The following is a 27,978-nucleotide window of genomic DNA, read 5'->3' on the forward strand; positions in this document are numbered from 1 at the left end:
ACAAGTAAAGAGACAAAGGATGGCTCTAGATGAAGTGTGAAATGCGCTGACAGAATGAAAGACAGTTGCCATGTGGGAGAGAGAAAAAAAGGAAAAGGCACAAACCAAAAAAGTGTGGATAAAAAATATATAATAGGGGCCGAGGTTATGCTCTGAAATTGTTGAACTCGATATTGAATCCGGGAGGCTGTAAAGTGCCTAATCGGAAGATGAGGTGCTATTCCTCGAGTTTACGGTGAGCTTCCGTGGAACAATGCAAGAGGCCGAGGGCGGTGAGGTCTGAGTGGGAATGGAGCGGTGAATTGAAGTGACAGGCGACCGGAAGCTCAGGGTCACCCTTACGGACTGAACGGAGGTGTTCCACAAAGCAGTCACCCAAGCTGCCTTTGGTCTCCCCAATGTAGAGAAGACCACCTCATGAGCAGTGAATACAGTATACTAAGTTGCAAAAAGTACAAGTAAATCGCTGTTTCATCTGGAAGGGGTGTTTGGGGCCCTGGATAGTGGGAAGGGGGAAGGGCAGGTGTTGCATCTCCTGCGCTTGCACGGGAAGGTGCTGGGGGTGATAGAGGAGTGGACTAGGGTGTCTCGAAGGGAGTGGTCCCTACGGAATGCTGAAAGGGGAGGGGAGGGGACGATGCGTTTGGTGGTGGGATCACGTTGGAGGTGGCGGAAATGATCTGTTGAATGTGGAGGCTGGTGGGGGTGAAAAGCGAGAACAAGGGGAACCCTATCCTGGTTCCGGGAGGCAGGGGTGAGGGCAGTCTGATCCGTTTTCTGCAATTGTAGGCACCATAGAGAACTAAGTACATTATCAAAAATTGAGTTTCCAGTTATTTATTTCAGATTGGACAAACCATTTGTTTAATTTATTGGAGGCACATTTTTGGGGGTGGTCACTTGCAGATATTTGAGTAATACTGAAGCAATGGCACTAATCAATCATCAGTCTGGACTTAGCAGAACTCGTATCAAAACAACTGCAGTCTCTTCACACAACCTCACTGCAAACTAAAAATAATTGTTGCGGTGGGGGGGTGCAGGGAAGGGAAGAAAATAGTTCTCAGAATAGGGTGATGATATTTTTTTAAACCAAATCCAGGGACACACAGGGTGGGAGTACAGCAAAGTAGCCAGGACAGAAAATGTAGGTTGCGCAGCAAAGTGAGGCTTAAAATTTTAGCAGCCTATATTTTAACAGTTGTACATATACACTACAACTGCAAAACAACTGTGCGTATAATTACTGCGGATGTGACGTCACTATTAAAGTACATTCAAACACCATTTATAAATACAATAACACACTTCAGAAACAACTTTTTCCCCATTGTCTATACGGCCTATTCAGAAAATCTCTTCACATCACTGTCAAATTCATTTATTTTCACAAATTTATTAATGATTACTGTAGTATCTCCACGTTTCAAGAAAACCGGCATGATGGCATTGTTGCTTCTGCTAGTGGAATGCGGTAGAGATTAACCTCCATCAACCAGTCAACGATAATAATGTGGATATAACGAGTGTTATAATTTTAATGAGAATTAACAGAAACGACATTCGCCACCTAGTGGCACATCATTAAACTATAAACAATGATTTTATACAGTAAAATCACCAGACAGCCAAGGGTGTGGAAGTGGGTCACCCTGGCACAAACAGATTAATGGGGAGGGGGAATCACCCTGGCAGTGAGGGAAGCGAGTCACCCCGGCACAAACAGATTATTGCAGAGAGGGAATCCGGTTACCCTGGCACAAAGATTAGTAGGGAGGGGGGATCACCCTGGCACAGTGAGGTAAAAGGGTCCTCCTGTCATAAACAGACTGGGGAAGGTCGGGGGGGGGGGGGGCGTCATCCTGGCTCAGTCAGTTGAGATCTGGGGTTACCATGCTGCTTGCATATGGCATTATAATGGAAATGGCATGCAGCAGTTCTGCTATCCTCAAGCGGAAACATAGAAGATAGGAGCAGGAGCAGGCCATTCGGCCCCTCGAACCTGTTCCGCCATTTAATGAGATCATGGCTGATCATCCAAATTCAGTACCCTGTCCCTGCTTTCTCCCCATGTCCCTTTAGCCTGAAGAAATATATCTAACTCCTTCTTGAATATATTTAATGAATTGGCCTCAACTGCCTTCTGTGGTAGAGAATTCCACAGGTTCACCACTCTCTGGGTGAAGAAATTCCTCCTCATCTCTGTCCTAAATGGCTTACCCCTTATCCTTAGACTGTGACCCCTGGTTCTGGACTCCCCCGCATTTCTGCATCTAGTCCCGTTAGAATATTATAAGTTTCAATGAGATCCCCTTTCGTTCTTCTAAACTCCATCGAATACAAGCCCAATCGACCCAATCTCTCTTCATACGTCATTCCTGCCATCCCAGGTATCAGTCTGGTGAATCTTCGCTACACTCCCTCCATGGCAAGAACATCCTTCCTCAGATAAGGCGACCAAAATTGCACACAATACTCAAGGTGTGGTCTCACCAAGGTTCTGTACAACTGCAGCAAGACATCCTTGCTCCTGTACTCAAATCCTCTCGCTAAGAAGGCCAACATACCATTTGCCTTCTTAACCGCCTGCTGCACCTGCATGCTTACCTTCAGCAACTGGTGCACAAGGACACCCAGGTCTCGTTGCACTTCCCCTTTTCCCAATCTATTGCCGTTCAGATAATAATCTGTCTTCCTGTTTTTGTCACCAAAGTGGATAACCTTGCATTTATCCACATTATACTGCATCTGCCATGCATCTGCCCAAATCATACTGGAGTTTCTCTGCATCCTCCTCACAGCACACATGCCCACCCAGCTTTGTGTCGTCTGCAAACTTGGAGATATTACATCTAGCTCCCTCGTCTAGATCGTTAATATATATTGTGAATAGCTGGGGTCCTAGCACTGATCCCTGCGATACCCCACTAGTCACTGCCTACCACTTGGAAAAAGACCCGTTTATTCCAACTGTTTGCTTCCTGTCTGCCAACCAGTTCTTTATCCAAGTCAGTACCTTACCCCCAATCCCATGAGCTTTAACTTTGCATGCTAATGTCTTATGCGGGACCTTATCAAAAGCCTTCTGAAAGTCCAAATACACCACATCCACTGGTTCTCCCTTATCTATTCTACCAGTTACATTCGCAAAATATTCCCGTAGATTAGTCAAGCATGATTTACCTTTTGTAAATCCATGTTGACTTTGTCCGATCCTGCCCCTTCTATATAGACATACACACAGAGCCATGTTTAGCCTCAGACTTGCACTGTTCTCATAGGACTGAATGAGACGGAGATACAGAGCCCTTTCTGGCGAGTTATTGAGGCAGACACTAAAACCCTTCCACTCCAAACATTAACGCACCCTCAGTGTTGCCAGTCCCCAGGCTCCAGCTCTGGCTCCCAGACAACACCGCCATCACACCTCCCGCTCAAACACAGCCACCCCATTGGTCAGCACTCTGTCCTTTCATTGGTCCAAACTGAAGCCAATTCAGTCAAAGCCAATCAGTCGTCACAAACCGTAATCCGCCCTTTCATTGGTCCAAACCGAAGCCAATCCAGTCAAAGCAATTCAGCAAACAACAAAGGTGATCCACCGTTTCATTGGTCCGTCGCTGCAATGGGCAAAGAAGCTGTCAATCTACAGTGGGCCCTGTAGATTGGTCTGTCTCCGAGTCAGAGTGTGGGCGTGGATTTACACGGGTTGCAATTTGGATGAATGGAGCTTATTCAAATAAAATAGCAGCTAGGGTATTCAGAGACAAGTTTTGTGAACCGGGGACATGGTTTGCCGAGGGACACAGTACCTCATTCTTACATAGGATAACGACACAGAAACAGGCCATTCAGCCCAACCAGTCCATGCCAGCGTTTATGCTCCACTCGAGCCTCTTCCTATCTTTCCTCATCTAAAATGTACAGGAAACTTTGTGATATCCGGCACCGACGGGACCGAGCTGTTGCTGTCCCATCAAAACTGCCGGACAAACCAACGCTAATGTTGAAACATACGGAGATTTTCAGCTCCGTGTGAATCAACAAACCCTGTTGCTTAGCAACAGCTGCAAAACAGTCGGCTGCAGCTTAAAAGCGTCTCTAGCTGAAGCTGTTGCTTAACTACAGACCTTGCAGAGCCTGACTGGGGAAAAAAAAAGCAACGAGAAGTAAAAAAACTTATAGGAAACGGCTCCTGAATTTTGCCGGTAGATAGAGCTTTCCGGACTTTTAACCTCCGGATAAACCAAAGTTTCCTGTATCAGCATAACCCTCTATTCCCTTCTCCCTCATATGCTTGTGTAGCCTCCCGATAAATGCATCTATACTATTCGCTTCAACCACTCTGTGGTAGCGAGTTCCACATTCTCCCCACTCTTTGGGTAAAGAAGTTTCTTCTGAATTCCCTATTGGATTTCTTGGTGACTATCTTATATTGATGGCCTCTAGTTGTGCTCTTCCCCACAAGTGGAAACATTCTCTCTGTATCCACTCTCTCAAAACCTTTCATAATTTTAAAGACATCTATTAGGTCACCCCTCAGCCTTCTTTGAATCATTAACTTGTATGTTCTCTTCACAGATGCCAAGTGACCTGATTATTTCCAGCATGTTTCTGTTTGTGTAAACTGGAACTCATTTATTACAAGTTTTTAATACCTCATCCAGGAACTATCCCTGGAAAATGGGGACGTATGGTCACCCTATCTCAGTAAACTTCAATTGAGTTTCAGATACAGCAACAACACACATTGATGTAGTGTATTTAATGTAGAAAAACGTCCAAAGACACGTCACAAGAGGCGTAATCTTAAAAATGGACGCCGAAGGCACAGCCCCCATTGGTGATGCAAAGCTGGGGGGGCGGGGGGGTGGTACTGAGAGTTCTGCTGGATGGACAGTTGTAGGGCTGAAGCAGGTTACAGAGATAGGGAGGGGCAAGACCATGAAAGCTTTAAACATAAGGATGAGAACTTTAAATTGGGCACGTTGGGGGATTGTGAGCCAAATGCAGATCAGCAAGGATGGGCAATGGTTGAACGGGACTTGGTGCAGGGTAGGATATAATGGATGACCTAAAGTTTACAAAGTATGGAAAATAGCATACATACAAAATTATGTCAAACCTCGGTTTTTAAAACAGGTCTACAAGGAGACTAGAATCATGTGTTTATTGGCTTACTGCCCACCACTTCGGTTGCTGGATACAAATAAAAATGTCTTCTGCAAATATAACACTTGTTTGGGTAGCTGAAGCTGTCTTTCAGAACTTAAGATTGGGGGTTTCCAGAAGTGTAATAGGCTAAAGTACACATTTTTTTCTTTGTTACCTAATGAGGTAATTTAAAACTCAGTGAATATCATGGTAGAAATTGTCACTGATGTCAAAGAAAATAATTTGTTCCCCTAGACTGGAGTAGCAGCTTCAAAGTAATTGAATATTGTTTCAATGAGAAGTATATTTCCACCCAGCTCCCCTAGAATTTCAAGATCCTGCACTAATTATGGCTGGTTAGTTTTCTCCAAGGCCAATCAATAAGTGTGCAAGAATATAGTGATCACAACTACTGTGAAGAGGTGATTGGTCTCCATACAGCAACAAGTCAGAGATCGGGAACAGACACTGAACCTGCACCACACCATTCCACGCACCATTCAAATTGCAGCAGGTTTGTTTTAATTGTTGGGTGAAAAAAAGAGTTTGGTGATCAAGCATCATTATTCCAGTCCTCTTGTTAATTTGTTTTGTTTCATGGTGTCAAGATAGGGGTATTATCTAGGGTTAAATAAAATTCTGGTGGTGCAATCACATGCATACTACCTCTTCCCCTTGTTAGCATCATACCTCAACTTGAATGCAGATAACAATTTGGGGTAGGAAGCATAACATGACAAAAAAAACTGAATATCTGAAACAAGCAAAACAGATCCCCCTCTGTACAACAAACTATCTGGTTACATCAGGGATCGCCTTCTTTCAAAAATCCTTATCCAGCGGATTGGACATTCATTTCCATTCCCAGCATGACATTACAGACCCATCCAACACCAGTGTGACTGTCTAAAACAGCAATGTAACAAGACCAGTTAGGAAACCTCAGCATATGAGATTGATGCCATTTATCCCACTTTGGATCATTCCTGCTCTCCTTTTGAATTTAGTCGAAATAAAATGAGCTGCCGGTAATTCATGCTATCCTGCGCACATCTCCAGTGACTTACAAGTTGTGCTGAAGAGCCCATCTGTAGTTCAACTGAGTTAGCTAAATTTATACACACAAAAAACTACTGACTTAAAAAGTAATCAATTGCTCTGTAGAACAAGTTTCTAGGCCCTTAGCTTACAGTTAAGAAAGAATGAGAGAACTTAAGGCTGTTTCCTTCAACCTGCTGCAATTCCTCACATTGGCGATTATTCCTTTCCAGTGCACAAAATATGGTTTTAAAAAACTGTACTTGCTGCCAATCATTCTTTGAAATCTGGTTTTGGATAATTAATGAGATAAGTGACATGAAATAAAGTAAATTCTGTCAGACAACTACTTAACCTAATTGCTATCGTTCATAGAGCAGTATCCAAGCAATAGATTTTAACCGGATAGGATCAGGAGGTTGATTGAACTAGGCTGAGACCAGGCAATCAGAATGGATTAATTTGTTACATCAAAAAAAATCTCCTTGTACACAATAGCAGTGAAATGTGGAGAATGCCATTATGTGTTTTGCACAAAATATATGTTTGTTTCCCAAAGAGTATATTTTTCTATCTTTATACCAATTTTCAATTTGAATCTTCCACCCATTGGTTAGTTGTTCAGAAATTGCCAATGTAATCAATTATTGGGGAAGATCCAAATCAGCTTTACTAGTCACAATTTTCCACTATGACTACACCCTTATACCAGAAGAAGAGTAATTTATAAACCCAGATCAGGTTTACAAACCCACACGCAATCTAGGAGAAAGGAAATGCCTCCAGTCCTACAATATATACGGTTATTTTACAATACCATTAATAATTAGAAAAATTCAATGCCTCCGTCACACATCTAAGTGGTACAATTGCATTAATGAGATTTGTGTTCAGAAATTGTACGTCTTTTCATAATATATAAACACACACATGCTATGCTGATGACACCCAGCTCTAACACTACCTCTACCACAAGCAATCTTGAATGAGCCACAATCTTCCCAGTTAAACATTAAGATTGAAGTCAGTCTTCAGCCCTCTCCCCCCCACAAACCTCACATCCTCACCACAGATTCCATCTCCCTTCTCAACTATTGCCTCAGGCTGAACAATGCTGTTTGCAACCTTGGCATCCTATTCTGACCCTTGTTGACCGACATTGGCCCTCAGTCCCCCAACACCTCAAAATGTATACAAAAGCAAAACACTGCAGATGCTGGAAATCTGAAATAAAAGCAGAAAATGCTGGAAATACTCAGCATGTCAGGCAGCATCTGTGGGGAGAGAGAGAGAGAGAGATGACCCTTGTCAGAACGAAGGGTCATCGACCTGAAACGTTAACTCTGTTTCTCTCTCCACAGATGCTGCCTGACCTGCTGAGTATTTCCAGCATTTTCTGTTTTTACCTCAAATGTATAATTCTCATCATTGTCTTTAGATTCCATCATCGCCTTGCCTCTCCCTAGCTCTGTAACCTCCACCAACTCTACCATTCCCCCAAAACTCTCCATTCATCTTACCCTGGCTTCTTGTACATACTCCCCTCCATTTATTCCACCGTTGGTGGCCATGCATTCTGGTACCTAGGCTCCAGTCTCTGGAATTTCCTCCCTTAACCGCTCAGCCTCCCTCTCCTCCTTTAAAAAAGGTCCTTCTTAAAGCCCATGTATTTAAGCAAGTTTTTGGTCACCCCCCCCCTACTAATATATCCCCCTTTGGCTCAAAGTCAATTTTTTGATTACACCTCTGTGAATCCTTTTGAGGCACTTTTTTTTTTTAAAGTTAAAGGCACTATATAAATGCAAGTTGTGTACTTATTAAACAGTAAAAACTAAATCCCATATTACGTTAATATGAACATTGAAGGCTGACCCACAGCATGCACGAGTGTCACATGGAACAGATGATTCTGAAAACTGCTCAATAGGTACAAATCAAAATCTATTACCAACCTGGGGTTGATCAGTTGCTTTTATGTAAAACAGCCAAATGTGCTATAGAGAATAAAAATTGGACAAATAATTTTGTGGTTTCAATACTCATTCGCGTGGCGTATGCCTGTGTACATTAACCTTTTTTGTCCATTTGTTGGTAAAATGGCAAGACTTAAAACAGTGAGAGAGTATGTTTGATCGTTGTGTGTGTTTTACTTCCTTGGAAAGGAAGAAGAGGAAAAGCAATGGCTGGCCAATTCATGACATGTGCAGTCCATGTGAATCAAGACAATTCGGACGATGATCTGGTACGTGAGTCCGATTTAAAAATTTAATTATGGTGATAATGGATTTTTAACATTTAAATTGCTTGCAGGACAGCAGAAATTGAAAGGTCGTCATGGATTGATACAAAAAAGTATCTGGCGAGCTCCTGAAGAGAGCGGATTGATGGACTCAGTATGCTGAAAGTCATAGAAAGTTTGGCAATAATGTAGATTTTTTGAACCCATGAGATATGTATATATTTTTATTTACACATTTTACTGTTATGCTGTTCTTATTTCCATGGAAAACTGTAATTGTTGTTAAATGATTTATCTCTTAGTATCAACAAGCCTTTGATTAAATTAATCAAATTACGGTTCTTAAATGAAGAAAGCAGGCATTTTATATTCTAATTCTATTTTAGCCACAGATAGAATGGTGTTTTCTGATTTGTTGTCAGGTGTCAACAGACAGACTGTGTGTGGAATCCTGAGGTCACACTATTTATACCCTGTCTACTCAAGTGTTAAAAATGGTAGACATTTTGATTGCCTGATGATTAAGAAATAGTTTAATCTCCAAAAGGAGAAAAAAATTCCAATTATTGGGAGTGTTCTCTATTTGCTTTGCTGCTAATAGTTGTCAATAGGGTGCTCTGTTAGGAAACATTCATTATCACTGAAGATAATGGGCCAACATTTGCGATCGGAGGCTTCCCGCGGGCGGACGCCTCTGATCTGCAAAATGTGTACGAAAGTACCTGGTGGCCCGGGAAGAATGGTGGCTTGCACTCCTGGGCCTCTCCGGGTCCGCGCGGGCAGAGCCCCACGTATTCCATGGGGGCAAGCGGTTTGTAGGCGCTCCTGGGATCATGTGGGCTGGCCCAACCAATGGAAGAGAATCCCCATTCATACTTTTGACAGGTCCGTACGACCAAAACTGTCAAAAGTATGAATGGGGATCACCTAAAAAATACACATTAATAAAAATTTTAAAACATTACATATTTAAAATTAATTAAAATGCCATTTAATTAAATATTTTAATTTGGGGGGGAAATGTAATGTTTTTACGGGGCTCAAAATAAACTTATTTTTGAAGAGTATTTTTAATTTATAAATTAATCAAATTTCATTTTTCTATTTTTTTAAAAACTCACTGGTAAAAACAGGCCTTACGCCTGCTTTTACCAGGTGTAAGAATTTGACAGGTATTCAGCAGGCGGAAGTTTTGCAAAAAGCGCAACTCTCCACCCGCAGAGGCACTTTTCTTGGGCATGCGGATGATCGGTCAAGAGAATTTGACAGATCGCAAGTGTCGGGTTTCAGCGCATGCGCTTCACATGCCTGAAACCGGTACTTGCGCGCACCCGTAGGGGTCGCAAAATCCGGCCCAATGTTTTGTGAAAATTTTCAAGAAAAAAAATCGGCAGAATTTCAAGCTCTTGTTTTTAAACAGACAGCAATTCATATGTTGTGTATGGTTGAGTACTGTTGTCTTGCTGTGATTCTTTATATATTACTCCACCTGTAAATAATTCTGACAAAGTAATTTTAGTCTATACTTATTGGTATAGCAGCATGTTATTTTCTACTTGGAGGTGACTGGACAACTTGATAGGCATCCTATGTATTCTCCAGGAAGGAACATACAGTGATTGAAGGTTACCTGTTAAATCTGGACGAGAGATTAAAGTCAAGTTTTGGGTCATAAGGTCTGCTTACAGAAATTACTGTCTAGCTGTGAACACAAATGAAAATGCTGTTAAAAGCCCAAACTATTAACAATAGGATTCCACAGAATTTTTTGCTCCTTGCCTGCAATCTGATTTCTTCCTCGGTCTTTACTCTTATTTCTTTGTTTGCCAGAGCTGGGAGTTATGTAACTGTTCCCTGTGATGACAATAGCCAGAATGAGCAGGCACTTGGATTCACCTCTGGCTGGCTTCCCACGGGGACAGAGTGCCACCAATTGCACATACATGGCAATCAGAGCACCACAACAACAACCAGGAATTTGCATCAACCGAAAGGGATATTATTCCATCAATGTGCAAACACAAGAGGTTCATGCAGGGGTATGCCAAATTCCCTGGGGGCTGTCATGATGCTTTCATACTGCGGCAGTCCAATATTCCAGTCCTATTCATTCCAGGAAGCAGTCTTAAGGGCTGGCTCATAGGAGACAAAGGGATACCCCCTTCAAACTTGGCTCATGACACCTGTGAGGAATCCCACCAATGAAGTGCTGGAGCACTTCAATGAGAGCCACATGACCACCAGGCGCACCATAGAGCAAGCCATCGAAATGCTGAAGATGCGCTTCAGGTGCCAAGATAGGTCTGGAGGCGCCCTTCAGTACTCGCCAGTGAGGGTGTCCAGACTAATACTGGTGTGCCGCGTCCTGCATGACATTGTGCAGCAGAGATGATTGCAGATGGAGGAGGAAGAAAGCGCTCATCACTCAACTTTGGATGGGGAGAACATTGAGGAGGAGGAAGAGGAATATGAAGAGGGGGCACCCATCACCAGACCAGCCACGTACATTGCTGCCAGTGATGCCCTAATAGCTCAAAGGTTCAGCTAGTGGTGACTCACAGGAAAACATCACAAATGAAATCCTCCGGCCCGCTTCCACCACCAACCCCTACCACCCATCCCTTTGCACTAAACAGTCCTTCAACCACACATCCACCGATAGAAACATAGAAAAATAGGAGCAAGAGTAGGCCATTCAGCCCTTCGAGCCTGCTCCGCCATTCAATATGATCATGGCTGATCCTCTATCTCAATACCATATTCCCGCTCTCTCCCCATACCCCTTGGTGCCTTTGTGTCTAGAAATCTATCTATCTATCTCCTTCTTAAATATATTCAGTGACTTGGCTTCCACAGCCAATTCACATATTGAATAGCTTTCTCTTGTGCTTCCTACCAGTTCTACGTGATGCATCCAGTATGGCTTCAGCAGAGGTAGAGGCAGGCTGCTCAGATCCCTTCCCAGACTGCGGAGATGCTTTTGGCCTATGCATGTGTACTGGGGCAGATGATGAGAAGTGGGAATGCTTTGAGTGGCGTTCCTACTTCCATGTCCCCATTTGCCATCATCCCTCTCCTGGGCCATTGCCACATTACTCCCATCGCTCTGCTGCGGATTAGATTAGTAGAGATGAGTGACATGTTGAAAGGCCGTGGATAAGTTATCGGTCATCCTGTTCAATGTGGCAGAAATGTCGGCATCCAAAGTCAGCTTGGCCACGCTAATGGCCTGTATGGACTAATTTGAGAGCTGTGCTTGAAGCTCCATGCAGGCAGCCACTCTCTACATGGCAGCCATTCTCACAATTCCCTGGTGATCGAGTTGTCCACCTCTATTCTTTCCGCTATTGTGGAGTGTGTGCGTGGCACGTCTGTCAGTACCTGGCTAAGTTGCTGATGCACCTCTAACATTCTTCAATGATAGCCCCCAGGGTTCAGCATCTGTGTCCAGCTGAGCAGGGCTTGGAGAGGATTGCACCCGCAATGCGGACTCTCCACAGCTGTCCCTGCAACCAGTGTCTGCTCGTGCTCACTTGCGAGTTGTGAATCACCAGATGAAATACCAGCTAACTGTCTAACTGGAGCCACCGAAGTGAGAGTATTTGCACTGATGCATGAGTGTACGTCCTGTGACGGCGCACCCTCAGATGGAATGAGGTCCTCTGAGGAATCAACTTCATGCATGCTGTACACGTGAAGGCTCTGGAAGACAACAGGATATGATTTACTCGTGGAAAAGTCACGATCTTCACAATGACCACACTCAGTCTTCTCATAGTCCAGTCATTGATGAATTAAAGTCAGCATGTGCGTCAGAGATATTTGTAATTCCGTCACCAGCTATCTGCTAGTTCTTTGCCTCTCCATCTCCGATTGAGAGGGCGCAGATGTGCCACTTATCTCCATGGTATCCTCCTCTGCATCCGTGAGCTGGACTATTTGTGGCGACCAATCTCTAGTCCGTTCCCTCACTTGCATGTTACACATTCTTCTATAGGAGGTGAAAAAAAGAGCTGTGAGTGACTGAAGATGAGGTATTTACCCGATGGATGCAGTGCATTCGGTGAAGGTGACTGAGACAGATGCATCACATTGCATGAGGATTGGGGTGAGCGGCAATGGTGGATGGATAAATGGGGAAGTGATGAATTGCACAGAAAGTGAAGGCTGGGTGCTGCTGAAATTTGCGTGGGTGTGAGGAGTGGTGTGATGGAGCAAGCTTGGCAAGACAGAGTGAACGGGGTGCTTAAAGCACAGGATGCAGTTGAAATCAGCAAATGTACTTACTTTTCCTAACCTGGTTAGGTCATTAGATCGCTTCCTGCAAGTTCAAGTTCAAGTTCAATTTTACACAATGCTCCTACTGCTCACCTCCTCAGCTACCTCCAACCACGCCTTCTCGGCGAGAGCCACAGGTTTCTTCCTCCCATTGCTGGGGAAAAGTGTGTCTCTGTTGCTCCTGACTGCACCTAGCAGTAATTCCAGGACTGCATCATTAAATCTGGGCGCTACACTTGCTCTCTGTACATTCATCGTAAACACCTCCAGGCCCCTTCAAACTTCAATTCTACTTTGTCCCTTCACCCAGAAGTTAAAATTTATTGCCTCAATCAAGCTGAAATCAGAGAAGCTGATGCACTGACTTTACTTCCCGGTTTTGTCCACGTAATTCCAGCACCCTGCTTGGAAGCCACCTTCACATTAATATCAGGGCCAATATGTTGGTAGCCCAGCTGAACATACCAAAACAAGTTCCTGCGGTCAGTCACCCAAAGGCTAGGAGCAGAGAGAATATATTAGCAGTTAACATAAAAGGGAACCCAGAAATCTTTTATAAACATAAAATGGTAAAAGGGTAGTGCCGATTTGGGACCAAAAAGGATGTCACCTTGTGGAGGCAGAAGTACTAAATGAGTACTTTGCATCTGCCTTTACTAGAGAAGAGGTTGCTGCCAATGTAGCAGTATCATAGATGGTTACAGCACAGAAGGCAGCCATTTGGCCTGTCGAATCCATGCCATCTCTCTGCAAGAGCACTTCAGAAGGTTCCACTCCCCCGCCTTTTCCCCGTAGCACTGCAATTTTTTTTCCCCTTCAGGTATTTATCCAACTCCCTTTTGAAAGCAGTGAGCGAGTCTGCTCAACCACCCTTTCAGGCATTGCATTCCAGATCCTAACCACTCACTGAGAAAAAAAATGTTTTTCCTCATGTCGCCTTTGGTTTTTCTACCAATCACTTTAAATCTGTGTCCTCTGGTTCTCGACCTTTCTGCCAATGGGAACAGTTTCTCTCTATCTAGACCCCTCATGATTTTGAACACCTCTATCAAATCACCTCTCCATCTTCTCCAAGGAGAACAACCCCAGCTTCTCCAGTCTATCCACATAACTGAAGTCCCTCATCCCTGGAATCATTCTCGTAAATCTTTTCTGCAACCTCCAAGGCCTTCACATCCTTCCTAAAGTGCGATGCCTAGAATCGAACACAATACTCCAGTTGAGGTTGAGGCCGAACCAGTGGTTTATACAGGTTCATCATAACTTCCACGCTTTTGTACACTATACCTCCATTCATGAAGCCCAGGATCCCTTAAGCTTTTTTAACTGCTTTCTCAACTTGCCCTGCCACCTTCAACGATTTGTGCACATAAACACCTAGGTCACTCTGTTCATGCGCCCCCTTTAGAATTGTACCCTTCAGTTTATATTGCCTCTCCTCATTCTTTCTACCAAAATGTATCACTCAGTAAAGGGGGAGACAGTAGCGATATTGGATTGGATAAAAAGAAAAAAGACAACCTTGCATTTATATAGCACCTTTCACAACCACTGGACGTCTCAAAGCGCTTTACAGCCAATGAAGTAGAGTCACTTTTGTAATGTGGGAAACGCAGCAACCAATTTGCACAAAGCAAGGTCCCACAAACAGCAATGTGATAATGACCAGATAATCTGTTTTCGTTATGTTGGTTGAGGGATAAATATTGGCCAGGACACTGAGGATAACTCCCCTGCTCTTCTTCAAAATAGTGCCATGGGATCTTTTACATCCACCCAAGAGAGCAGACGGGGCCTCGGTTTAACGTCTCATCTGAAAGACGGCACCTTCGACAGTGCAGCTGTACTGGCCGCGCAACACGTGCTCCTATCTAGTTATCCAGCAAGTTAAACACTTATTCAAAATAATTCTTCGTGAAGCCGTTTGCTGTTTGAAGCCTTTACTTGAACAAATTTGTGAAACTGTAAACAAAGATAAAGTATGTTTTGTACATAAACTGAGTACTATACATTCGATATTATATAAGATATAAACATATTTACAACAGTAGAATAGATTAATTGTATAACTAACTAACATTTGGACTCACTTCTGTAACTATCAAATATTAACCTTTTATAAACATTATTGTCAAAATACTACTCTGACAACATTGCTATTATGCTAACAAACAAAGATACTCACAGATATTGCGCTTGGCCTAACATATGAAATCAGGTTACATTGGATTGTGAAACCCTTATGGAATCCTCCATTACTGCCAGGTTCTTCCTGGAATTCTACTTCCTGGGATTCTACTTCCTGGGTTACACAGGAAGAAAGGTACGAAGATCAAATGTCCTCTCACAGGAAGAAAGGAACAAAGGTCAAATGACCTCTGTTTCATACAAACACACTGCTAACACATAACCACCACCAGAGGGTGCTATCTGCACATAAAATAGTCCATGGGTCCAGAACACTCCCCGTCTGGGGTCATTAACAACTCCACATAGTCCGAACTCTACTCGTCACTGGAGTCCTCTGGTGACAAAAGAAGAACCACCTCAGAGACGGGCCGAGAGAAGACCTTCGCTGTTCCTTCTTTGATGACTCTCAAGTCCACCTTTCTCACTCTCCCGTCCTGGCTGGGATGGGAGTTCACGATGATAGCCATAGGCCACTCATTCCTTTTCATCTGATTGTCCCTCATCAAGACAACATCTCCTTCTTTGAGATCCGGCCTCTTGTCCCGCCACTTGCGTCGGCTCTGTAGTGTGTTGAGGTACTCCCTTCGCCACCTGTTCCAAAACGTGTCTGTCAGACTTTGGACTCGTTTCCATTCTTCTTTGAAGAGTTCTCTTTCCCCAAACTCTCCTGGAGGACAAGGGGGAACACCTGTCTTCTGGATCAAAAGCATGGCCGAAGTGAGGATGAGGGGCGATTCTGGGTCTGAAGATACAGGAATGAGGGGCCTTGCATTCATCACGGCGGTGACCTCAGCCATCAGTGTGGTCAAGACCTCACGTGTGAGGCACGACGATCTACCTTGGAGAAGCATGCAGTCGAGGATACGGCGGGCAATGCCGATCATACGCTCCCATGCGCCGCCCATGTGGGATGAGTGAGGTGGGTTGAATACCCAGGTGCATTTCTGCTCTTGGAGATACGTCTCCACACTCTGAGAGCTGGAACTAGATCCATCCATCTTCAGCTCTCTACAAGCGCCAAAGTTTGTGCCGCAATCTGAGCGTATTTGCTTTGCCGGGCCTCTAATTGAGAAAAACCGTCTCAGAGCGTTTATGAAGCTGGAGGCGCTAATTGTTTCTATGACTTCGATGTGTACAGCTCTTGTGGACATACATGAGAACATCACCGCCCACCTCTTGCTGTTGGCGTGCCCTCCTCTAGTGCGGCGTGAGACCACGTCCCATGGTCCGAAGACATCTACGCCTACGTAGGTGAAAGGTGGTGCTACTTGTAGCCGCTCGGCTGGCAGTTCTGCCATCTGTTGGTGCTCCGTCTTCCCACGGAGTTTTTTGCAGGTGACACATTTGAAAAGCGTGCCGCTGATACTTCTCTTAGCTCCAACCAACCAGAGGCCGTCTGCTCTGATGGCACCTTCGGTGAAATGTCTGTCCTGGTGCTTCACAGCCTCATGATGATAACGCACAAGCAGAATTGCCAGATGACGACGACCTGGAATGAGGATGGGGTTGGTTGCATTCGTTCCTAGTTGAGACTGCGATATGCGTCCCCCAACTCTGAGAAGGCCGTCGGTGTTGACGATGGGATGCAGCTTCCGTAGACTGCTGTGAGGGGGTAGGTTGCGTTCTGCTGCTACGCACTTCAACTCTTCTGAATAACACTCGTGTTGGACACTCTTTATCACAAGGATTGTGGCTCTCTTGAGCTCCTCTTCAGAGGGACTCTTACGACAGATGTGCCACCCATGGCAGTTACTCCCTTGCGTAGGCTGGGAGAAGGTATGAGCTATATGGGTTAGGCGTGCTATCGTCTTTATGAGAGTGTTCCATTTGGAGAAACGCTCGAAGCATTTGGTGCTCATCAGGTCCTTACAGATTTGAGTAACGTTCGCTGTTACTTGTGGGTGTATCTCGCAGCCAGAAGCAGGGTTGAGTAGGTCGAATGACTCGTTGATTTCAGAGAAGTGTGGGAACGGATCCTGAAGAAAAGCAGGTCCTGACAGCCAAGTCGTGCTGCTGAGTAGGGACGCTGTTACAGATCTAGACCCATGGTCAGCTGGGTTCAGGACTGTAGGGACGTACCTCCACTGGTCGGGGGACATGGACTGTCGAATACGTTGGACCCTATTGTTCACGTATACGTAGAACCGTCTACTTTGGTTATGGATGTATCCTAGCACCACTTTGCTGTCTATATAATATGTGATGCTGTCGAACTTCAGATCAATCTCGTCTTCTATGAACTCTGCAACCTCAACTGCTAATACTGCTGCGCACAGTTCCAATCTGGGTATGGTGAGGTCTGGCTGGGGTGCCAACTTGCCTCTATCAAAGACGAAGCCAATTTTGCTTTGTCCTTCTTGAGTGGTGACCTTCAGATAAGCCACACTTGCAATGGCCTTAGCGGATGCGTCTGCAAAGACACAAAGCTCTTTGAATTGGGCATTTAAAGGAGAGAAAGACGAATAGCAGCGAGGTATTCGGGTCTCCTGTAAGTCTTGGAGTGAGTCTCTCCATCTGTCCCACTCTGCTTCCATCTCTTCAGGGAGAGGTGAATCCCACTCTTCGGCACGTGTGGAGAGTTCCCTGAGGAGCAGCCTGCCTTGTATGGTGACAGGGGCGTATAGGCTGTTGACTGTAGAGAGCACTCCTCTACGTGTGAAGGGTTTCTTGACATCTAAGACTTGGAACGTGAACGTGTCTCTTGCTATGTTCCATGACACCCCTAGGCTACGCTGTAAGGGGAGGTCATCAGTGAAGAGGTCTAGGTCTTTGACGTCCTTAGCACGATCTTCAGGGGGGAATGCCTCCATCACTGCTGGTCTGTTAGAGGCTATCTTATGCAGCCTGAGGTTGGATAGTGCAAGTAGTTCCTGGGCTCGTCCGAGGGTACTGATGGCCTCTGCTTTGGTCGGGAATGACTTCAGTGAGTCGTCGACATAGAACTCTCGTTCGATTAACCCTCTCACAGCACGGTGGCATAGTGGTTAGCACTGTTGCCTCACAGCGCCAGGGACCCGGGTTCGAATCCGGCCTCGGGTGACTGTGTGGAGTTTGCACATTCTCCCCGTGTTTGCGTGGGTTTTCTCCGGGTGCTCCGGTTTCCTCCCACAGTCCAAAGATGTGCAGGTTAGGTTGATTGGCTGTGATAAATTGACCCTTAGTGTTAGGGGGATTAAATACGTGGGGATAGGGCGGGATATGTGTTGGTGTAAGGGTTACGGGGATTGGGTGGGATATGTGTCGGTGCAGGCTCGATGGGCCGAAATGGCCTCTATCTGCACTGTGGGGTTTCTGTGATTCTGTGATTCTGTGATCACTGCCAAAGTCGTCGTCTTCTTCCTTGGCAGCCCTCCTTAGTCCGTATACGGTGACAGCAGGGGATGGGCTATTCCCAAAGACATGGACACACATTCTGTAGTCCACAATGTCTCTATTGGGGTCATTGTCCCGATACCACAGGAAGCGGAAGAAGTCTCTGTGGTCTTCTCTCACCACGAAGCAATGAAACATGTGCTGGATATCGGCAGTGATGGCGACGGGCTCTTTCCTGAATCTCATGAGCTCTCCCAAGAGGCTGTTGTTAAGATCGGGCCCTGTGAGGAGTACGTCGTTGAGAGATACTCCCTGATATGGTGCACTGGAGTCAAACACCATGCGGATCTGACTACTGCATGGGGTAAGGTAGCTTGGACGACCATTCTCTAAGATGGAAGTCTTGAGTGTGCTCACCTGAGATGGCTTGTTCTCTAGTGTGCGACGTCCTACAGGGTACACATTAACGAGGCATATCTTGGAGCATGCTCTTGCGCTCACTCCTTCTCCACACACCTCGGTGCACCTGGATGTAATCTCCGGACCAGCAGCTCCCTCTCTCTCCCCGCCATGCTCTGAAGCGGGAGGAGGCGTCTCTGACTTCCAAGGAGCTGGGCCTGGCTGTAGTGCTGAAACGTGCCGACCACTTTCGCCTTCTGTGCATTTTGCATATACCTTGCAGTTCTTGGCGAGATGGCTCGTGGACGAGCAGCATCTGAAACATATAGAGTTCTCTTTAAGATATTGTTTCCGATCTTCCAGGGACATCTCCCTGAAGCCTCTGCACTTCTTTAAAGGATGGGGCTTGTTGTGGATAGGGCATTGTTTGCTCATATCCTCAGGTTTCTTCTGAATCTTTGTGTGCTCAGTTGAGGACACTTGTATTTTGTGGACAGATATTGGTGTCTTTCCATGTCTGTCGAACTTGTCTCTTCTGGCAAGTGCTGGGTGGGCGGAGAAGAAGTTGAAGCTGGGGTCGTTCCTGGCTTTGGCTTCTTTATGGATGAATTTAACGAACGCAGAGAATGGTGGGAACGCCACGTTGTGCTTTAGCTTGAACTTTGATCCAAACGTTATCCACTTCTCCTGCAGGTTAAATGGAAGCTTCTCAATGATGGGACTTACCCCTCTGGAAGTGTCTAAGTACGATAGGCCTGGTAGGTAGCCGTCCTGCTTTGCGGCTTCGAGTTCCGACAGCAGATCTCCAAGGTCGCGGAGCTTCTGGGGTTCCTTACTCGTCAACCTCGGAAAGTTCTCCAACCTGTCAAAGAGAGCCCTTTCAATGGCTTTGGGCGAGCCGTAGCTTTCTTCCAGCCTCGCCCAAGCCTTCTTCAACCCCTCTGGCAGCTGTCCCACATTGGCCGCTTTTATCCTGCAGGCCTGTCCGGCGGACTCTGGGCCGAGCCATTTGATAAGGAGGCCGAGCTCTTCTCCTGCCGACAGGTCTAAGCTCGATATGGCATCGTGGAAGCAGGACTTCCAAGCCCGATAGTTCTCCGGCCTGTCATCAAACTTGATTAACCCCGAAGTCACCAGCTGGGTGCGTGCAAGGTATTTGGCAAGGTCGTAGGTGCTGGGACCTGTGCCAGGGTTGCCTTGGCTAGGGGCTCTGTTGGGGGTCTCAAGGAACCGAGAGGGGATTTGCCTCTGACTTTCTCTATTCGGCGTCCTATTCCTCTGCACCGTGTCTTCCGTTCTGCTGGGGGAGACTCTGCGGCTTGAGGCACGCCGTCTGCTTTGACCTTGATTGGCAACTTGTGGCATGTTATACGAAGTGCTTGCGTCTGTAGAGATGTGCGGGCCTCCATCCCTTTCTCCTTTAAACTGTATGTCGGCATGGTCGCTCACGTAATCTATGGTGCGCTGTCGTGGACTCTGCCACGAAACGGGAATTAAAGGTTTGTAAGCTGTCTCGGGATCAGCTCCCTCCAAAATTGCCTCGAATACTTGTGTCTCGGCTAATGCAGCATCTATCTCTTTTTGTTGCTGCAGAGCGTCTAATGTGGCTTGGAGGTGGGCCTGTTCAGCCTGGCGTTCAACTTGGTGACGGGCCTGTTCGGCTTGGAATCGGGCCTGTTCGGCTTGGGATCGGGCCTGTTCGGCTTGGGATTCAGCTTGGAGACGGGCCTGTTTGGCTTGGAGTCGGGCCTGTTCGGCTTGTGATTCAGCTTGGAGACGGGCCTGTCTTACTTTTATTTCTATTTCACTGTTCGCATGCGCAGCTCTGGCTTGAGCTGCCACTAGCTTAGCTCGTGCTCTGGCGATAGTCACGCTTATTCTAGAACCACCTGATGACCGTGAACCAGCTTGCGATCTGACGTAACCGGAGCTTATAGACCGATTGTCACCTTCTACAGTTTCGTCTGCCTGTTTAAGGTCTTCTCCTCGCTGCAAAGCATTTTCGTTATTATCTTCTGACATGTTGATGTGAGGTAGATGTGCTCTGCGAGGTTAAGGCTTACACTGTGATGTAAGAAAAAGGAGTCTTACCATCAAGTAACTTTAAAGTAAGCTTTAAGTAACTTATAAACACACTATATACAAGAGAGGTCTTTACCATGCCTCTGGTAGAAGCCTCTTACAATACTGAACAGTCCAGTATTTATACCAGTCCAACAGGAAGTGACATATGACAGGAAGTGAGGTATATACACAGTTCATAGTTCACAGTTCACAGGACGTGATGACATAACTTCCCGGAAGTTATTATTATTATCACATTCTTCCCTCCTGCAGGATTAGGAGGCTGTGGTCTACCTTTTGTTCCGCAGCCGCCGAACGAGGAAGAGTCGCACCCGTTTGGATTCCCGTCGTAGAGGGTCGCTGGTCCGCTTACATGCGGTTGGCCATTGGTCAGAGTCTGTGTGGCCTGGATTGCCCTGTGAAGGGTCGGGGAGATCATGGCTTCGTGTACGAGCCCCAATAGGTTCAAAGTCGGACTGCCTCTGTTCAGAGGGAGGTGCAGAGCTGGTCTGTGGTGGATCAGCACTTTCATGCGTGGTATTGGGAGGGTCGCAACTTTGAGTACGGGGTTCTACCGGCACCAAGCTAGTTGGTGTCCGATCAGGATCCTGGAGAGGGGTACCCGATAGGTCCCAAGAGTTTCCTGGTGAAATGCCATCACCCGATGTCCCACTAGGTCCTGGTGGGCAGGGAGCCAGATCACGTAATGATACGGTAGATTCTCGGCCGTCGGAATATCGTATGTTTGCATAGGTGGGATTGGCATCGGTTAGTTTGACCTCGTCTACAAGAGGGTCATTTTTAGACGTCCGAACGTATCTTCGGAGTAATACAGGTCCAGGAGTAGTTAGCCATGACGGGAGTGATGTCCCATGAGATGAGCGACGCTGGAATCCAAAGAACCGCTCATGAGGTGTAGTATTCGTGGCTGTAGAAAGCAGGGACCGTATAGAGTGCAATGCATCCGGAAGCACTGTTTCCCATTGCTGGTCTGGTAGGCCCCGAGATCTTAAAGCGAGACGTATGGAATTCCAGATGATACCGTTATACCTCTCTACCTGCCCATTTCCGATGGGATGGTATGGTGTTGTTTTGCTTGTAGCAATTCCCCGTTCCGAGAGGTAGTCCTTGAGTTCCCTTGACATAAAGGATGGACCCCGATCTGAGTGAATATAAGCCGGCATGCCACAGAGAGAAAATACCTGCTCAAGGCAGCAGATTACTGTGGACGCCTGCATATTGGAGCAGGGGAAGGCAAACGGAAAACGTGAATATTCGTCGATCATGGTGAGCAAATATGTGTTCCGAGTTGAAGAGGGCACTGGGCCCTTAAAATCGATGCTAAGCCGTTGCATCGGTTGGGTTGCATGTATGAGTATACCATCTGAGGGGCGGAAGAACTGAGGTTTTAATTCCGCACAAAGCCGGCATTCTGAGCATATTTTCTTTACATCTCCAGTGGAAAAAGGGAGATTCCGTGATCGTACGAAATGTAGCATGCGCGTAACGCCAGGATGACACAATCCATTGTGGACATCCATGAGAGTAGAGGATGACATAGTGGAGCAGAATGCCCGTGTGAGGGTGTCCGGGGCCACATTCTCCTTGCCAGGCCGATAGAGAATGGTATAACCAAAAGAGGCCAGTTCCATCCTCCAAAGTTGTATTTTATTATTCTTAATTTTGGTTCGTTTTCGATTATCGAGCATGAAGGCGACTGATCGTTGGTCCGTGATCAATGTAAAGTGCTGGCGAGCTAGAAAATGGTTCCACTTCCGTACTGCCTCTATGATGGCTGTGGCTTCTTTCTCAACCGGAGGATAATGTAGCTCGGCACCTTGTAAGGTCCTGGACATAAATGCTACAGGACGACCTTCCTGATTCAGAGTAGCCGAGATCGCTACCTCCGAGGCATCACATTCAACCATGAAAGGGAGATTCTCATCGATGGAGTGAAGAGCCGCTTTCTCCAACTGTTTTTTGAGAAGGTTAAAGGCTGCAACAGCCGCTGTTCCCAGTGGAAATGATCTAGCATGCAGCAAGGGTTGGATTTTGTCCGAGAAATGAGGAATCCATTTAGCGTAGTATGCAAACAGACCGAGAGCCCGACGTAAAGAAGCCGGATTCTTAGGTGACGGGAGCTCTTGGAGCGGGCGAAGTCTTTCTGGGTCTGGCTTAATGATACCATTGCCTATGCAGTAGCCAAGGATGTTGATGGTCGGTTGCGACTCAACAGATTTGGATTTATTCAGGGTCAAATTACGGCGATGGAGGGCATCCCGAAATTTTTGGAGGTTGGCGTCGTGTTCCTGTTGATCGTGACCTGCAATGGTAATGTTATCAAGATAGGGAAAAGTGTCCTAGGTTTTCCTGCTTAACCAGGCCATCCATTGCCCATTGGAAGACAGCCACTCCATTAGTAACCCCGAATGGGAGGCGACGAAATTGGTACAGCCGTCCATTAGCCTCAAAGGCCGTATACTGCTTATCTGAGACCTTCAAGGGTACCTGATGATAGGCACTTTTTAAATCGTAAGTTGAGAACACTTTGTATTCGGCCAGTTTATTAACCATATCATCAATGCGTGGCAATGGGTAGGCGTCCAAGTCGGTATATTGATTGATGGTTTGCGAATAATCAATGCATAGTCGCTGTTTGTGAGGCTTTAGAGGGTTCTTGACAATGACGACGAGCCCGCCAGGGTGACGAACATGGTTCGATGATATCCTCTGCTAGAAGTCGAGAGATTTCAGCCGCAATAAAAGATTGGTCTTCCTGATTAAAGCGCCGCGATTTCATTATTATTGGTTTGCATCGAGGCGGAATACTGGCAAATAATGAGGGTTCATCAAGTGAAGCTGCTGACAATGCACAAAACGGTAATTTAGACGGTATATTAGAAATAGTAAGTCCGGGTTTGGATCCACCGAACTCAATGGTGAGTTTCTTATGCTGTTTTTGGAAGTCCAGCCCTAAGAGGAGATCACTACATAAGTCCTTGAGCACCGAAAGTCGGGTGGAGGGATACATACGACCATGAAGTGTCATATCAACAACACAAAAGCCGGAGATTCTGGTATTAAGTGATGACTGAGCCATCGCAATTGCCTGGTCCGATGGGAAGACATGTAGTTTCAATTTCGCAACAATCTGTTCCTTAATGAAACTATCAGTACTTCCTGAGTCAATTAAGGCATCTAAGGTATGCCCATTAATTGAAACTTTTGTGGCTGCATGAGACAGGTTCTGTGGGCAAGCAGCTGTAATTGGTGTCGTTGCACAGAGAGTGGCTAAAACTCTCGGTGTGCTTCTTCGGGAGAGAGCTCGAGAGGAAGCTTGATAGGTCCTAGCCGGAGCATCTTGATAGGCCCTAATTGGGGCAGTTCGGTAGGCCTTAGCTGGATTGGCCCTCGTAGAGGCCCTTGATAGGCAAACTTTAGCAAAGTGTCCTTTTTTTTTTTGCAATAACTGCAGATTGCATTGCGAGCAGGGCAGGTTTTCCTAGGGTGAAAAGCATCTCCACAAAAGAAGCATTCCTTCCTAGATTGCCAAGAGGCTGCTAAAGTGGGGTCATCCTCCTCTTCTTCATCAGAATTAGATTCCCCCATGATAGGGTTCACCTGAGACCGCTTGAATTGTCTGGTTGCAGTTACAGCAGCAGATCGAGATCTGGGCAGCTGATAGAGGTCTGCATTTCTCTTTGCCAAATCCAGAGAACAAGCTAGGTCAAAAGCTTTTTGTAGCTCAAGTGTTTTACTTTCTAGTAGACGCTGGCGTATAAATGGAGAGGCAATCCCGCAGATGAAAGCATCACGAATCATTTCTTCGCGGTACAGCTCAGCTGAGGCTGCCTGAAAGTTACAATCTATGCTGAGCCTGCGAAGTTCTTGCAGGAATTCGTTAATTGATTCCCCTGGCCCTTGTTGGGCTGTGGCCAGTAGATGTCTAGCATAGACCTCATTTGGGGTCTTGGCATACAGTTTCTTAAGTGCCCGAATCACCTCATCGTAATTATCCCATTCATCAACATATTCGAACACTTTTGGGGTCACATAGTTGATAAGTATCCTCAATCTAGTAGGAGCATCCGCTTTACATTCATCCAGAAAATTCTCAAAAGTACGGTACCAATGCTTCCATACCCTGCCAGCTGCTGGTGTATTCGGGTCCAAGTCCAGACGAATAGGTCTAAGGATTCTCTCCATGATGGGTGGTTCCCTGGATCCTTAACTCCGAGTTTGTCCGAAGGTCTAGCATTTGTAAGTGTAAATACTAAGTTACTTAAATTGATGTAAGAAAAAGGAGTCTTACCATCAAGTAACTTTAAAGTAAGCTTTAAGTAACTTATAAACACATTATATACAAGAGAGGTCTTTACCATGCCTCTGGTAGAAGCCTCTTACAATACTGAACAGTCCAGTATTTATACCAGTCCAACAGGAAGTGACATATGACAGGAAGTGAGGTATGTACACAGTTCATAGTTCACAGGAAGTGATGACATAACTTCCCGGAAGTTATTATTATTATCACACACTGGGTTCCTCCTGCTCCGCTCTTCACAGCTAGCCGTATTGCTATCTTTTCACTGATATCTTTTCATTGTACTGGCCGCGCTAGACGTGCTCCTATCTAGTTATCCAGCAAGTTAAACACTTATTCAAAATAATTCTTCGTGAAGCCGTTTGCTGTTTGAAGCCTTTACTTGAACAAATTTGTGAAACTGTAAACAAAGATAAAGTATGTTTTGTACATAAACTGAGTACTATACATTTGATATTACATAAGATATAAACATATTTACAACAGTAGAATAGATTAATTGTATAACTAACTAACATTTGGACTCACTTCTGTAACTATCAAATATTAACCTTTTATAAACATATTATTGTCAAAATACTACTCTGACAACGTTGCTATTATGCTAACAAACAAAGATACTCACAGATATTGCGCTTGGCCTAACATATGAAATCAGATTACATTGGATTGTGAAACCCTTATGGAATCCTCCATTCCTGCCAGGTTCTTCCTGGAATTCTACTTCCTGGGATTCTACTTCCTGGGTTACACAGGAAGAAAGGTACGAAGGTCAAATGTCCTCTCACAGGAAGAAAGGAACAAAGGTCAAATGACCTCACACAGGAAGAAACACACTGCTAACACATAACCACCACCAGAGGGTGCTATCTGCACATAAAATAGTCCATCGGTCCAGAATAGCAGCACTCCCTCAGCACTGCACTGGGAGTGTCAACCTAGCTTTATGTGGAACCCACAACCTTCTGACTCAGGTGAGTGTGCTACCAAATGAGCCACAGCTGACAGATAAAGAGGAGGAACTTAAAAGGTTGGAAGTACTCAAAAGTAAAAAAGTCATCTGGTCTGGATGGAATGCATCTTAGGTTACTGAGAGAAGTAGGGGTGGAAATTGTGGAGGCTCTGGCTACAGTCTTGAAATCCTCTTTAGATATTGGGGTGGTGCCAGCAGACTGATGGATTGCAAATGTTACACCCCTCTTCAAGAAAAAGGGATAAACCCAGCAATCACAAGCCAGTCAGCCCAACGTCGGTGGTGGGGAAACTTTAAGACAATAATCTAGGACAAAATTAATTTACACTTGGAAAATTATAGGCTTATAAATGAAAGTCAGCATGAATTTGTTAAAGACATATCATGTTTGACTAACTTGTTTGAGTTCTTTGATGAAGTAATGGGGAGGGTTGATGTGTATATGGACTTTCAAAAGGCATTTAATAAAGCACCACATAATAGACTTAAGCAAAATTAAAGCCCATGGGATTAAAGGGACAGTGGCAGCGTGGATATGAAATTGACTAAGAGACAAAAAGCAGCAAGTAGTGGTGAGCGGTTGTTTTTCAGACTGGAGGGAAGTATACAGTGGTGTTCTCCAGGTGTCGGTATTGGGACCTCTGCTCTTTGATACAGGTTGAGTGTCCTGAATCTGGCAACTTTGGAACCGAGGCCGAGCCGGTTTTCATGTTTTTCCGGACTTCAGAACGTGTTTCTGATGTCCGAAAATATCGCAACCTGGGCTCGAGCGTTCCCGGACTTCGGACATCAGAAACACGTTCGAGTCCGGAAATGCCTGGGCCACTCTGCGTAGCGCTGACACATTTCTCCGCCCCTCCCCTTCTGTTAAAGGGGAGGGATGCTGCGAACTCTGCAGAGCATCCAATGGCCCACACTAGGCCACCAGGGTGCCGTGGCCGCAGCCTGGCGGAAACACTTAGTGGAGCTGTGCAGATTAAGGAGGATAAAACACAACACTAAAGTTTTATTGCATCACTCACATTTTTCATAGGATTTTTTAAAAAGTTGATGTATTTTTGAAGCACAGGTTGAGCATCCAAAATCCGGGAACATTTTACGGATTCTGGACAATCCTGCCACCAATCGTCCCGGAGTCCGGAACCTCAACCCGTATATATTAATGGCCTGGACTTGGGTATAATTTCAAAGTTTGCAGATGACACAAAGCTTGGAAATGTAGTAAACAGTGAAAGCAGTTGAGGCCAACTTATTAAATATATTCAAGAAGGAGTTAGATATATTTCTTAAGGCTAAAGGGATCAAGGGATATGGGGAGAAAGCAGGGACAGGGTACTGAATTTGGATGATCAGCCATGATCTCATTAAATGGCGGAGCAGGCTCGAGGGGCTCCTGCTCCTATCTATGTTTCTCAGAGGATAGTGGCAGACATCAGGAGGACATAGACAGACTGGTGAAATGGACAAACACATGGCAGATGAAATTTAACACAGAAGTGATTCACTTTGATAGGAAGAAGGAGTAGAGCAATATAAACTAAATGGTACAATTTAAAGGGGGTGCAGAACAGAGACACCTGAGGGTGTATATACAGAAATCTTTGAAGGTGGCAAGCCAAGTGGAGAAGGTTGTTAAGCCAAGGATCCCATATTCCCTTATTAATGGAGGTAGAGTGCAAAAGTTATACTAAATCTTCATAAAACACTGGTTAGGCCTCAGCTGGGGTAGTGTGTTCAATTCTGGACACCACACTTTAGGAAGAATTGAAGGATAATTACAGTCCTAGCCCTTTTGGGCGATCCCAGATCAGGCATATTCCCCAGACGTTCACTTTCAACTTAAGTTAGAGATAGTCGAATTCTACAAGACGCTTAAATGGGTCTAAAGGTTCAGGCTATCTCTCCCTAAAGGAAAGGAGTGACTGAAGATGTTACCATCCTCCAGATAGTACTTTAATAAGTTGAACTAAACTGTAACCTTCCGGATATTATGAGGGTCCGGAATAC

Source organism: Somniosus microcephalus, chromosome 2, assembly GCF_052327205.1.
Source record: "Somniosus microcephalus isolate GS21.2 chromosome 2, FLI_Smic_1.0, whole genome shotgun sequence".
Lineage (NCBI taxonomy): Eukaryota > Metazoa > Chordata > Chondrichthyes > Squaliformes > Somniosidae > Somniosus > Somniosus microcephalus.